The following is a 13776-nucleotide window of genomic DNA, read 5'->3' on the forward strand; positions in this document are numbered from 1 at the left end:
TTGCCCATTCAACTTGAGTGATTTCACGTAAAGAAGTTTTGGTCAGTTCCTTTAGGGTTTTTAAGCTAATAACAGAGACATTTTTAGCAGCAATCATTTGTTTTAACAAATTCCAAATAAGTTCAATCGGATTAAGGTCACAATGGTATGGAGGGAGCCTTAAGACAGTAAACCCCTTTTGTTCTAACTTTGTATCCACTCTATATGCCGGTTTTGGCTTATTACGTGTTATAAGTTTCAAAAGTTCATCTCGTCTCCAAGTGGGATCACAATATATGTTATGCTAAGTAAACCAGTCTACCATTTCAGCCTTACGAGATGCATTTGTGGGGGCTTTATTGACTTGCACAGCATGATAGGAAGCGTTATCGTTAACAACTATGCTCTCGGGTGGAATATTTGGAATAAATTTATCTTCTACCCATTTCTGATAAAATTGCATCTATTCCATTCATCATGGTAATCTTGTGATTTGGATTTTGAGTCATAAAGTAAATCTGCTCCCTCTGTGAAACCCATTTTCCCTCCCGCATGGACAACAATAGCTCGTTGTCCTGTACTGTGATTCGTCATAACCCCTGCGACATCTTCATGTTGCCAACATTTTTTTCCGTGTAGTATGTATGCACCCACGTTCCATCCGTGTAAACTACTGGTTTATTTGGACCCTTCGCGTTATTTCTTATAGCTCGTAAGTAGTCCGCACGTCTAGCAACAATGTCTGACCTTTCTGCGAGGATAGTTCGTTTATTTTTACACTTCCGGAAATAAAACCCCATTTCTTTTACAATTTTCCGGAAAGTTTCCTTTCCTCCCTTAAACTGTATTTCATGTTTCGCAAATACAAGCTGTTTCCGCAGTGTTGGAATTTCTTTCTTTTGTTCATAATACTGTAGGAATTTTCTACAAATAGGACATTTATCAAAGTCATCTATAGAAATCACTTTTCTTTCAGACCGTTTATTTTCGTGGTGTTGTAACCTTTTCGCCGGTTTGCTCCGCCTTTTCAATGTCTTTCAAAATATTTCTTACGGGTTTTTCGGACTTACCAACCACATGCGCCGCCCTTAAAATTGCTTTTTGAAGAGGTATAATTACTTTGTTCTCTTTTTTCTCTTGCTTACAAAACTGCACGACATTATATATCATTTTCTTCTCCGCGGAATGAGTCCATTTCCCCCCCTTTTTCTGTTTCGGAGTTTCCATTATTATTATTATTCGTCCTATGTACTGTGTACTATATGTTAAAGTACATCTACTCCACTGCTCCACGAACAATATAGTCTATTAACTGTTTTAACTTACGTACGTACTTACGTAAACGGGTTTACTAATCTACAACGCACGAATCATTCACTCACACGACATGCGATGAGGTTTCGCTGGCGACAACTGCACATCTATAGCAGGCGTGTAGGTGGGCGGAGCGCATTAGTTCCGATTTCCGCCACCGGCAACAATTAGCTGTCTGGGTTATACAATTTCTCCACTACTCGTATTTCGAACAGTCGGCAGGCGCGCTGGCAAGCAGCAATATCTTCTTCTCTATCGTGCATGATCTTTACTAAAAGTGATGTCCTAACGTTTTTAGGAATGTGACACTGGTCAAGGGCTAGGAATAGAGGTCGGTCTTGATTGGTAGGGTGAGGAATTTGAGACTTCAATATTTTTCCTTTGGATAGTCGTCTCATCAGATTCACATTTGTCTTGTGGTTATCTGCAACCAATCTGAAAATTACGAAACCAATAGTTTCAACAGTTTGATGACTGACAGTGTCAGACAGTAAACTTCAGCACCAGACATCCTCTTCTAAAATAAATAAGCAACGGAAAGTGTGTAAGAGGTTGATATGCCATATGTTCGAGAATCCATAGCCAGTTTCCACTTATTCGACCGGGTCAGGAATAGAATGAATGAAGCCCCCATCTAGCGGCGAATGTAAGGGGGCATAATAAACTATTGGCTCTCTATTGAAATGGACATATCGCTAGAATTGTCTACATTTTGATAATCCTCGACATGTGTTGTACCCTCATGACCGAAAAATGTGTCCAACTTCCTGTCATCTAACAATCGCTTCTTTGTTGCCATTCCATCAATAATGAGGGAGCACACTTTTTCAGCCTTATTCATTGTTTCATTTTCTATGATAAGTCTTCCTTTGACGAGATGTCACTTCTGTTTGGCACACTTTGTCTCTTAGGTAAGGATTCAATGTGTCCCTAGAAGTCAACTTGGGTAAATGGTTTCGTGCGAAAGCATAACCCTTTTTAGAAATAAATTGCCCGAAAACGCACTATTTTATATAGTTTTCTGACCAACGGAGTGACAGATGATAATTTATAATTTGGTCCAGTATGAATGAGGTCTTCGAGTCTTAAATATTGAGCTCATTGGTGTACTTTAAAAATAATTAATTGTGATACTCATTGCTAAACTCGTCCATCTTCGTTTTCTCTATTTCCAAATGTTTCCAGCTTCTTTATTTTCTGATCGGCGCGCCACAATTTCAGCCTCAAACTTTTTTCTTTGTTGGGCTCAAAACACTTATTGTTTGTCTGCATTCCAATAGATTTACTGGTACTAGCCTATCTGCTAGCTGGCTGACTTAAGCATAGTTATCGTAAGCAGTTGATTCATAATCGAAATTCTCTTCTCTCTTCCTCTTCTTTCCAGTGTTTTGCACTAGTTCATATTTCTTTATAGGTCACCTTTCTAATGTTGATTTTGAATTTGGCATCTTATGCCCGGGATACTCTTTAAATACGGAAGGAACAGCATTGCCCTTCAATTTCCTTAATTAAGGTACAGCCTCAGCATTTGCCTGGTGTGAAAATGGGAAACCACGGAAAACCATCTTTAGGGCTGCCGACAGTGGGGTTCGAACCCACTATCTCCCGGATGCGAGCTCACAGCTGCGCGCCCTTAAACGCACGGCCAACTCGCCCGGTGTGTAAAAGTATTGAAGAGGTGGACAAATAGATACGTCTTCTGATAAAGGTGGTTACCTACGCTTTCCATTAAGGACGGTAATGTGATTATTGCTGTTACCCACCCTTGTAGTAGCTTCCCTATATCCATTTAGTTGAGTATCAACTTCAGGGCAGATATATATTTACCTTACTTGAGAACACTTTCCCCCAATTCCAGCTGGAAGCACTATGCTCTTCAAGGCGTATTTTCTCTTTGTAGCTGCAGCTGATTACTCCAAAATATTCTGATGGTCAACAGGTGACTCCAATAATTTTTAATGATCAGCTGATGACCCCAAAATTTTCCGATGATTTCCGTCCTGTAACTTCCGACGTGGAGAAGGGGAAGAGTGTTAACACAAGATCAAAAGCCTTGTTGGTATGTTACTTCATAGGATATTAGAGGTAAACCTTCTTGAAGACCGTACTCCTTATGCAGCTGAAGTTAGGACCGTACAGAGAACAGCACGGTATAATATACTATAGTAAGTTTATTGTTAACTCCAGGAGCTGTTTACAAAAGTCTTTCAGGGGTATTTCCGATTTGTAAATAAGATCTCTCTTTATATATCTGAACAAATAAATGCCACCGTACAGTAAATAAAATAAATCCAATGGTGGATTTTCATTGAAACTTGGGTAAATCTATTCGGCATTATTGATTTTCACTGTACAATGTCCTCTTCTTTACGTCATAATTTCCTTAGTGTATATTTCCCATATAATCATACTGGATTAGGCTATGAAAGGATACCCAAATAATATTAGTTGCGAATCTTCATTGTCGAACGACGAACAGAGGTCAAACCGGGCGAGTTGGCCGTGCGGTTAGGGGTGAACGCGCAGCTGTGAGCTTGCACCCTGGAGAGAGTGGGGTTCAAACCCCGCTGTAGGCAGCCCTGAAGATGGTATTCGTGGTTTCTCATTTTCACACCAGTCAAATGCTGGGGCTGTACCTTAATTAAGGCCACGGCCGCTTTCTTCCCATTCCTAGGCCTTTCCTAACCCATTGCCCCATTGTCAGTGCAACGTAAAGCCAATTGTTAACAGATGACAAGTCGGAAATCACGGAAAACCACTTCGAGGATGGCTGAGGTAGTTCCCACTTCTTCTCGAGGCAAATGCCGGGATGGTACTTAAGTCCACAGCCGCTTCTTCCGTCTTCTTTACTTTGTAACACTTTTTAAAGAAAAGAATAGAATATGAATAAAATACTCAAAATCTTAATAACATAATTGCAATAAATTAAATTAATAAAATAATTAATCAAATGTCCGTAGTATGGGCGCCAGAGTTCACCAGAATGGATCGCTCGAATTTTAATTGAGCATGATAATAATTCTTTCTCTCCCATGGCGTGTACATAACAGCTGAATACTGGTATATCTGCTTCAGGCCTTACCTAACCTTCTAAAAACGACTAAATAGGTAGGAAATGAACCTAGGTTCATCAATAACGCCACTGATTCTAAAATAACTAACTATATTCTCAATAAAAACCGTGCATGAGTACCTCATCACCACACCAAAATAAACATATAATACACACACAAAATATTGCTGGAAGACTCCATATTTACAACAACAACAATCAAACCAGTGGGAAAATGAAAGCGAGGACTAAGCCACCATTTGCAGTTAGTCCGTTCAGCAATGCACATATATGTAGGTAAGAACCCTATACTATCTCTGTGCGTCAACATGACTTGTAAATACTCATAATTGGCACTTAACTGTACCTCGTAATACAGTGTTAACTGACTCTAATACTTGTTTTAAAGATATATTCACTTGAGCAACACACGCTTGTCGTTATAAAACGTAAATTGTAGAAAGTCAGAGACATAGCTTTCACCAACATAAATATAATACCAGGCCGCCACAAGTGATACCATACCCAGTGCCTAAGCACTCCACAGTTTTTAGGTCAGCCACGTTCCACAAACATAAAAGTACTATGTTCCACGAACGTTTGAAGTCCAGTCCAGTCGAGTATAGTGCAGCAGTGTCACTCCAGTACCGTATTGTGAGGTTTCACTCCCGTGTCATGTGTCAGCACTTTTCATTCCCGTAAAGTCTCGTCGTCCCTCACCTATGACACATGTATATATAGATCTCAGTCTTCGCCTTCCTCTCACATGATCCGTCTGGATACATCCTGACCAGCCAATCATGAGTAGATCCTTTAGTCAAGAACACGCCCTGACCTTCTTCCTGGCCCGAAGACAATAACAAGGTAACAGACTCTGGGATGTTTCACATGAGTCATCAGAAGTTTCTGACTACGTTAACAAGTCCTTATCATCAGATTCTGGGATCTCCGCATGAGTCATACAAATTACCTGAATTATGATAGCGATGATTTTCCCATCCGTTGTACAAAACAAATTACACATGCCACATATGGAGACCTTCCAGGTTAAAATATTAAGACAAAATATACAACTGAAATAATAATAAATAATAAATAATAAATAATAAATAATAAATAATAAATAATAAATAATAAATAATAAATAATAAATAATATAATATAATATTGACAATAATATCTCTCACTTCTAAATACAGTGCAAATACAGTGTGATATATGTACTATCCTAGCCTATCCCTTCTAGTCTTTCCATCCCCCCAAGGCCCCGGTTCATCACATCATGTGAGTCGGCCTGGACGAGGAACTGGTCTTCCTTCCCAGTTGTATCCACAACCCAATGTCTCACGCTCCATGACACGAGACTTGAGGTGGTCTAGAACGCTTAAACGTATATAGGAGAGGGAGTGACTCATTACAGGCTCACAGGTCGCCTATGAAGCATCAACTTGAAAGACCTGTACCAGGCTTCTCCGGAGTCCGCAGTCCCTTAAATAAATCCGATGCTTCAGATGCTCTCCAAATAGGCTACTGGAAATTAATTTGTGTGTGAGAGAGCGAGCGAGAGATTCAGTTAGAATTCTAGTATAACTTCTTAACTTGTACCATATTATCAAGATAATGTTGTCCAATAGAATTAGTCGTCACCCCCGGGTGGGCTCGTAGCACCAACCTTTTAGTTAACGGCCGACCCCTCTATTCATTGCGTCACGGAGGCTTACATCGAGCAGGAAGGTCTAACAAGCGAAGAACGTTCCAATTCTCTTTTAGTTATCATATTTGAAGATGGTCTATTAAGTTGAAAAATATATAGGAGAGAGAGAGAGAGATTGCTGGCGCTCAGGTGGCCTGTGAGATGTCAGCTTGGAAGACTTGAACCAGGCCTCGCTGGAGTACACGCGGTTAAAAGAAAACCTACCCGTAACCGGAAGAAGAGTTAAAAAAGGTATCTTCAAATACTAGACAATGGTATGTGTGTGTGTGTGAGGGAGGGAGAGAGAGAGAGAGAGAGAGCGAGGGAGAGATGGAGACCGGTGTAAAAGTGTCAGACAATCCTACTTTTTAAATACTTTACATTCAGACATACAGTAATAGAAAAGTGAAATCTGATGGTGATCGGGGTTGAAGATGCTCGAAGAAGGAGAACTTTAATGCCAAACTTTTAACACTATGGAGTGATAATGTTTTGTCTAGGCGGATGGGTAATCACACTATTGATCCATCTTGAAAAGATTACAAGAAAACTAAAGAACGACATCAACAAGAAAATTATGCATTGGCAAAAAGGTGAAGTGTGTTTCGCACAAAGTTTAAATGTTATCGTTAGCTTAAAACTATCTTCTGTAAACAGTACTTGCAACAGAAGCTCGTTATTATATGGCTCTGGTGTGTTACGGGAAGTGGGCAAGTTGGGCAGACCGAGCTCGATAGCTCCAGTCGCTAAGTGCGGCCATTATCCAGTATTCGGGAGAGAGTTGGTTCGAGTCCCACTGTCGGCAGCCCTGAAGATGGTTTTTCGTGCTTTCGCATTTTCACACCAGGCAAATGCTGGGGCTTTACCTTAATTAAGGCCACGTCCGCTTCCTTCCCAGTCCTAGCCCTTTCCTATCCCATCGTCGCCATACGACCTATCTGTGTCAGTGCGACGTAAAGCAAATAGCAAAATCAGACTGAAAGTCACGCTTTATCTCAAGCAAATCCCTGTGGGTGGGGGCTGTGGAATAACACCCACGGTATCCCCTGCCTGTCATAAGAGGTGACTAAAAGGGGCCTCAGCGGCTCTGAATTTTGGAGCGTGGGTTGGCGACCACGGGGCCATTAGCTGAGTCCTGGCATTGCTTCCACTTACTTGTGCCAGGCTCCTCACTTTCATCTATCCTATCCAACCTCCATTAGTCAACTCTTGTTCTTTTCCAACTCCGAAGCTATTAGGATTGCGAGGGCTAGGGAGCCTTTCATTTTCACGCCCTTCGTGGCCCTTGTCTTCCTTCGGCCGATATCTTCATCTTTCGAAGCGTCGGATCCCGTCCATTTTTTTCCCCTCTGATTAGTGTTATATAGAGGATGGTTGCCCAGTTGTACTTCCTCTCAAAACAGTAATCACCACCACCACTTATCTCAAGCAAGTCGTAAAATTTATAATTTGACCACTGGCGCTGTGTATAAGGCGAGATCGTATCATATGATTTTTGTGTCTTGCAGTGAATGGCCGCGCTGAGCAATATAATGTAGAATTACATGTAAGTCGTTGGTTTTCTTTCCTTTTAATTATGTTAATATAGTAATGAAAATTATGATGAAAGAGAAGACCGTTTAGAGACTAAAAATCACGCTTTATGTCAAGTAAGTCGTATATTTTTGTCTCTAACAATGAATGGTCCAGCCGAGGAATTATATAGATAGTGTGTGATAAAGTCGTTGGTTTTTTTTCCTTTGCAATTTCATCATGCCTTGATGACGTGCTAATATAAGATGCAACACGGCAAATACTACACGCGTACTAAGCAATAATAAGAGTTATAATGAGAAGACCGTTTAGAGTCTAAGAGGGCAAACCAGTCTTTGAGGAGAGATAGAGAAACTTCTCTGGAACGAAACGATTATCTCAAGATTGCGAAAGTCATAGGTCCCAAAGAGATAGACAAATATGTGTTGTTAGAAAACAGCCACGGTAATATTCAAATGTGATTAGAACATGTAATTCTAATAATTATTGTGTAATCCATGGTAGAATCATTTATTGCCGAACATCAAATTATGTTAATATAGGAATGAAAATTATGACGAAAGGAGAAGACCGTTTAAGGACTGAAAATCACGCTTTATGTCAAGTAAGTCGTATATTTTGGTATCTTACAGTGAATGGACCAGCTGAGGAATAATATAAATAGTGTGTGATAAAGTCGTTGCTCCGCAACCTTAACACACCACAATTATGCTATGTCACAAGATTGATAATGAAATCGTTAAAAAAAATACTTGAGTACACTACCCTCACTGGGTGTGGAGCTGTTTTGATCCCTCGAATACCAATGATAACCACAGACCTAACATTTTAGTTTAAAAGGCTCCAGTTTCCAATACAAGTAGGTTTTAGTATGACTGTTAATAAAGCACAGGGCCAAATTCTAAACTTTACATGTCTAGACTTGAGTGATGAATGTTGTTCTCATGGTAAACTCTGTGGCCTTGTGACGTGTTACTTCCAAAGAAAATGTAATTGGGTTGGTCCCAGACAGAGAGTCACCTAACGTAGTATATACGGAAGATACTGAATATGTAAGGCCACCTGTGCGAAGCCTGGACGGGTCAACTAATAATAATAATAATAATAATAATAATAATAATAATAATAATAATAATAATAATAATAATAATTGTACCAGGCGGTACACCTCCACACAATTAATTGAAAATGTGCGCCAATTGAAGCTCCTCTGCTGGAGGAAGTCTGAACTTTATTGACGGTATTAATTTTCTACTTTCTCAGAAGATGTCACCACGTGGAAAAGTTTGAGTTTTTGAACTGTGTCATTTTTGATGTGTTTTTGTTTCACTTGTAGTTAGAAGTGTGAACTTTCTCTTCTAGAGGACACTACCTGAAGATCAACAACGGTGCAATCAATCAATCAATACTCAATCAATACTGATCTGCATTTAGGGCAGTCGCCCAGGTGGCAGATTCCCTATCTGTTGCTTTCCTAGCCTTTTCCGAAATGATTTCAAAGAAATTGGAAATTTATTGAACATCTCCCTTGGTAAGTTATTCCAATCCCTAACTCCCCTTCCTATAAATGAATATTTGCCCCAGTTTGTCCTCTTGAATTCCAACTTTATCTTCATATTGTGATCTTTCCTACTTTTATAGACGCCATTCAAACCTATTCGTCTACTAATGTCATTCCACGCCATCTCTCCGCTGACAGCTCGGAACATACCACTTAGTCGAGCAGCTCTTCTTCTTTCTCTCAATTCTTCCCAACCCAAACATTGCAACATTTTTGTAACGCTACTCTTTTGTCGGAAATCACCCAGAACAAATCGAGCTGCTTTTCTTTGGATTTTTTCCAGTTCTTGAATCAGGTAATCCTGGTGAGGGTCCCATACACTGGAACCATACTCTAGTTGGGGTCTTACCAGAGACTTATATGCACTCTCCTTTACATCCTTACTACAACCCCTAAACACCCTCATAACCATGTGCAGAGATCGGTACCCTTTATTTACAATCCCATTTATGTGATTACCCCAGTGAAGATCTTTCCTTATATTAACACCTAGATACTTACAATGATCCCCAAAAGGAACTTTCACCCCATCAACGCAGTAATTAAAACTGAGAGGACTTTTCCTATTTGTAAAACTCACAACCTGACTTTTAGCCCTATTTATCAACATACCATTGCCTGCTGTCCATCTCACAATATTTTCGAGGTCACGTTGCAGTTGCTCACAATCTTGTAACTTATTTATCACTCTATAGAGAATAACATCATCCGCAAAAAGCCTTAGCTCCGATTCCACTCCTTTACTCATATCATTTATATATATAAGAAAACATAAAGGTCCGATAACACTGCCCTGAGGAACTCCCCTCTCAACTATTACAGGGTCAGACAAAGCTTCACCTACTCTAACTCTCTGAGATCTATTTTCTAGAAATATAGCAACCCATTCAGTCACTCTTTTGTCTAGTCCAATTGCACTCATTTTTGCCAGTAGTCTCCCATGATCCACCCTATCAAATGCTTTAGACATGTCAATCGCGATACAGTCCATTTGACCTCCAGAATCCAAGATATCTGCTATATCTTGCTGGAATCCTACTAGTTGAGCTTCAGTGGAATAACCTTTCCTAAAACCGAATTGCCTTCTATCGAACCAGTTATTAATTTCACAAACATGTCTAATATAATCAGAAAGAATGCCTTCCCAAAGCTTACATACAATGCATGTCAAACTTACTGGCCTGTAATTTTCAGCTTTATGTCTATCACCCTTTCCTTTATACACAGGGGCTACTATAGCAACTCTCCATTCATCTGGTATAGCTCCTTCGGCCAAACAATAATCAAATAAGTGCTTCAGATGTGGTATTATATCCCAACCCATTGTCTTTAGTATATCCCCAGAAATCTGATCAATTCCAGCCGCTTTTTTAGTTTTCAACTTTTGTATCTTATTGTAAATGACATTGTTATCATACGTAAATTTTATTACTTCTTTGGCCTTAGTCTCTTCCTCTATCTCGACATTATCCTTGTAACCAACAATCTTTACATACTGCTGACTGAATACTTCTGCCTTTTGAAGATCATCACATACACACTCCCCTTGTTCATTAATTATTCCTGGAATGTCCTTCTTGGAACCTGTTTCTGCCTTAAAATACCTATACATACCCTTCCATTTTTCACTAAAATTTGTATGACTGCCAATTATGCTTGCCATCATGTTATCCTTAGCTGCCTTCTTTGCTAGATTCAATTTTCTAGTAAGTTCCTTCAATTTCTCCTTACTTCCACAGCCATTTCTAACTCTATTTCTTTCCAGTCTGCACCTCCTTCTTAGTCTCTTTATTTCTCTATTATAATAAGGTGGGTCTTTACCATTCCTTACCACCCTTAAAGGTACAAACCTGTTTTCGCATTCCTCTACAATTTCTTTAAACCCATCCCAGAGTCTGTTTACATTTTTATTTACCGTTTTCCACCGATCATAGTTACTTTTTAGAAACTGCCTCATACCTGCTTTATCAGCCATATGGTACTGCCTAACAGTCCTACTTTTAAGACCTTCCTTTCTATCACATTTATTTTTAACTACCACAAAAACAGCTTCATGATCACTAATACCATCTATTACTTCAGTTTCCCTATAGAGCTCATCTGGTTTTATCAGAACCACATCCAAAATATTTTCCCCTCTGGTTGGTTCCATCACTTTCTGAATCAGCTGTCCTTCCCATATTAACTTATTTGCCATTTGTTGGTCATGCTTCCTGTCGTTCGCATTTCCTTCCCAATTGACATCTGGCAAATTCAGATCTCCCGCTACAATCACATTTCTTTCCATGTCGTTTCCCACATAGCTGACTATCCTATCAAATAATTCCGAATCCGCATCAGTGCTACCCTTTCCCGATCTGTACACTCCAAATATATCAAGTTGCCTATTATCTTTAGAAATGAGCCTTACACCTAGAATTTCATGTGTCTCATCTTTAACTTTTTCGTAGCTTACAAATCCTTCTTTCACCAGAATGAAAACTCCCCCTCCCACCTTTCCTATCCTATCTCTACGATACACACTCCAGTGCCGTGAGAAAATTTCTGCATCCATTATATCATTTCTCAGCCATGATTCAACTCCTATTACAATATCTGGTAAATATATATCTATTAAATTACTTAATTCTATTCCTTTCTTTACAATACTTCTACAGTTCAACACTAACAATTTTATGTCATCCCTACTTGATTTCCAGTTCCCTGTTCCCTTATCACCGCTCCCTAGGCCATCCCGTTTCCCTGAATGTACCTCCCTATTACCCTTCCAAACAAATTTCCTAACTTATACGTACCACTGCGGTTTAAATGAAGGCCATCCGAGCGCAGATCCCTTTCTCCTACCCACCCATTAGGATCTAGAAATTTCACTCCCAGTTTCCCACATACCCACTCCATAGTCTCATTTAAATCCCCAATCACCCTCCAGTCAGTATCCCTACTACACAGTATTCCACTAATAACAATCTCCGCTTTCTTAAACTTCACCCGTGCTGCATTTACCAGATCCCACACATCTCCAACTATGTTGGTACTTATATCAGCTTGCCTTACGTTGTTGGTACCAACGTGAAACACTACCACCTTCTCCTTCCCCTCCTCCCTCTCTTCTACTTTCCTCAACATCTGCCTCAACCTAATTCCTGGATAACATTCTACCCTGGTTCCCTTTCCTCCACACACTTTCCCCACGTGTCTAACGATGGAATCCCCCATGACCAGAGCCTCAACCCTACCCACCTCATTTGATCTCCTCCCCTCCTGGTCAGCCCTATCTTTCCTGATAGCTGCAGAAGCTACTTCCTCCTCCCTTTTCTCCTTCCCATGACCCTGTTCCACCTGTCTTTTCCTATCCTCTACATTTCCCTTTCCTACCTTTTCCCTTCCTCCTATTTCCATGCATCTCAGCAACAGTTCCCTGTCCCTCATCTTCCCTCTGTTGTTCTACCTGGAGTGACTCGTACCGATTTCGCACTGACACCTGTCCTGAATTCTGATCCTGAATAGACCCCTTGGCCTGCAATCTCCTTCCCCTTAGAACATTAGACCACCTGTCTTCTACAACTCCTCCCTCTCCTTCCCCTCCTACTGTAACCTGTACATTGTTTGGGGGAGTCCTATCTTCCTTCCCGTCTTCTGTGAGAATCCTAATTATCTCCCTCAAACTTTCCAACTCCTCCCTCATACCCCTCAATGCCTCACCACACCCACAATAAGTACACTCGCGCTCCTTAGCCATTCTTTACGGGGGAAAAATTTTAAATTAAAAAAATAAAATAACTTATTTGCAAAAAAAAAAAATAAATGAACGGAGGGATATATTGTCTGGGATAGTACACAACAATAAGGTAATTAATATACGACTACACTACAATACTACTTAGTCGTGCTCTATTTTTTTTAATCCTACAACCCCTAACAGGATAAAAGCTGCTGTTAATTACTGAATATCGAAAGTAATACACAAGAACTACACAATTCCAAACTGCAATTAAGCCTATCCTAATTTCAACAATATTTTAGTAAGAGTTTCTACGGATACCTCTACCACACCAGTACTACACAAATATTTTACAATAATAAAATAAGCACACTAAATTCTAATAGGATATTACTCGTATACTACTGTACAGTACACTACAGTAATTTTTAAACTACTTTCAGACGTATCGTAATTACGATACCGGTACCGTACCGTATGTCACTACTAAGCACAACAGAAATGAAATTTGCAAGAACTACTGTACTCAAAGATTACCAACGAAGCTAAATGGTTAGACAAATTATTATTAGTATTACGGTCTAATAGATATACACGAAAGATAACACACGAATATAGCAAGCAAGATACGGCACTATCTAAATGTACTGTATCTGTACTACAATGTACCTACACTACACTACACTGCGTTTGGTTAAAAGCTTAAGTATCAAAAGGATTGCCGTACACGAAGAAAAAAACACGAATATAACTGGCAAGATACTATCTAATATATTATACCTTATCTTCACTACAATTCTACTGAAATGTGGTTATGTGATTATTACAGCTGGTGGATTACTATTATTTTCCCTACTCCACGGGATGGAGAAAAAAAATGTCCTTAATTAGGCCTACTGAAAAATACGAGGTTGTCTACAATA

This window comes from Anabrus simplex, chromosome 5 (assembly GCF_040414725.1).
Source record: "Anabrus simplex isolate iqAnaSimp1 chromosome 5, ASM4041472v1, whole genome shotgun sequence".
Classification (NCBI taxonomy): Eukaryota; Metazoa; Arthropoda; class Insecta; order Orthoptera; family Tettigoniidae; genus Anabrus; species Anabrus simplex.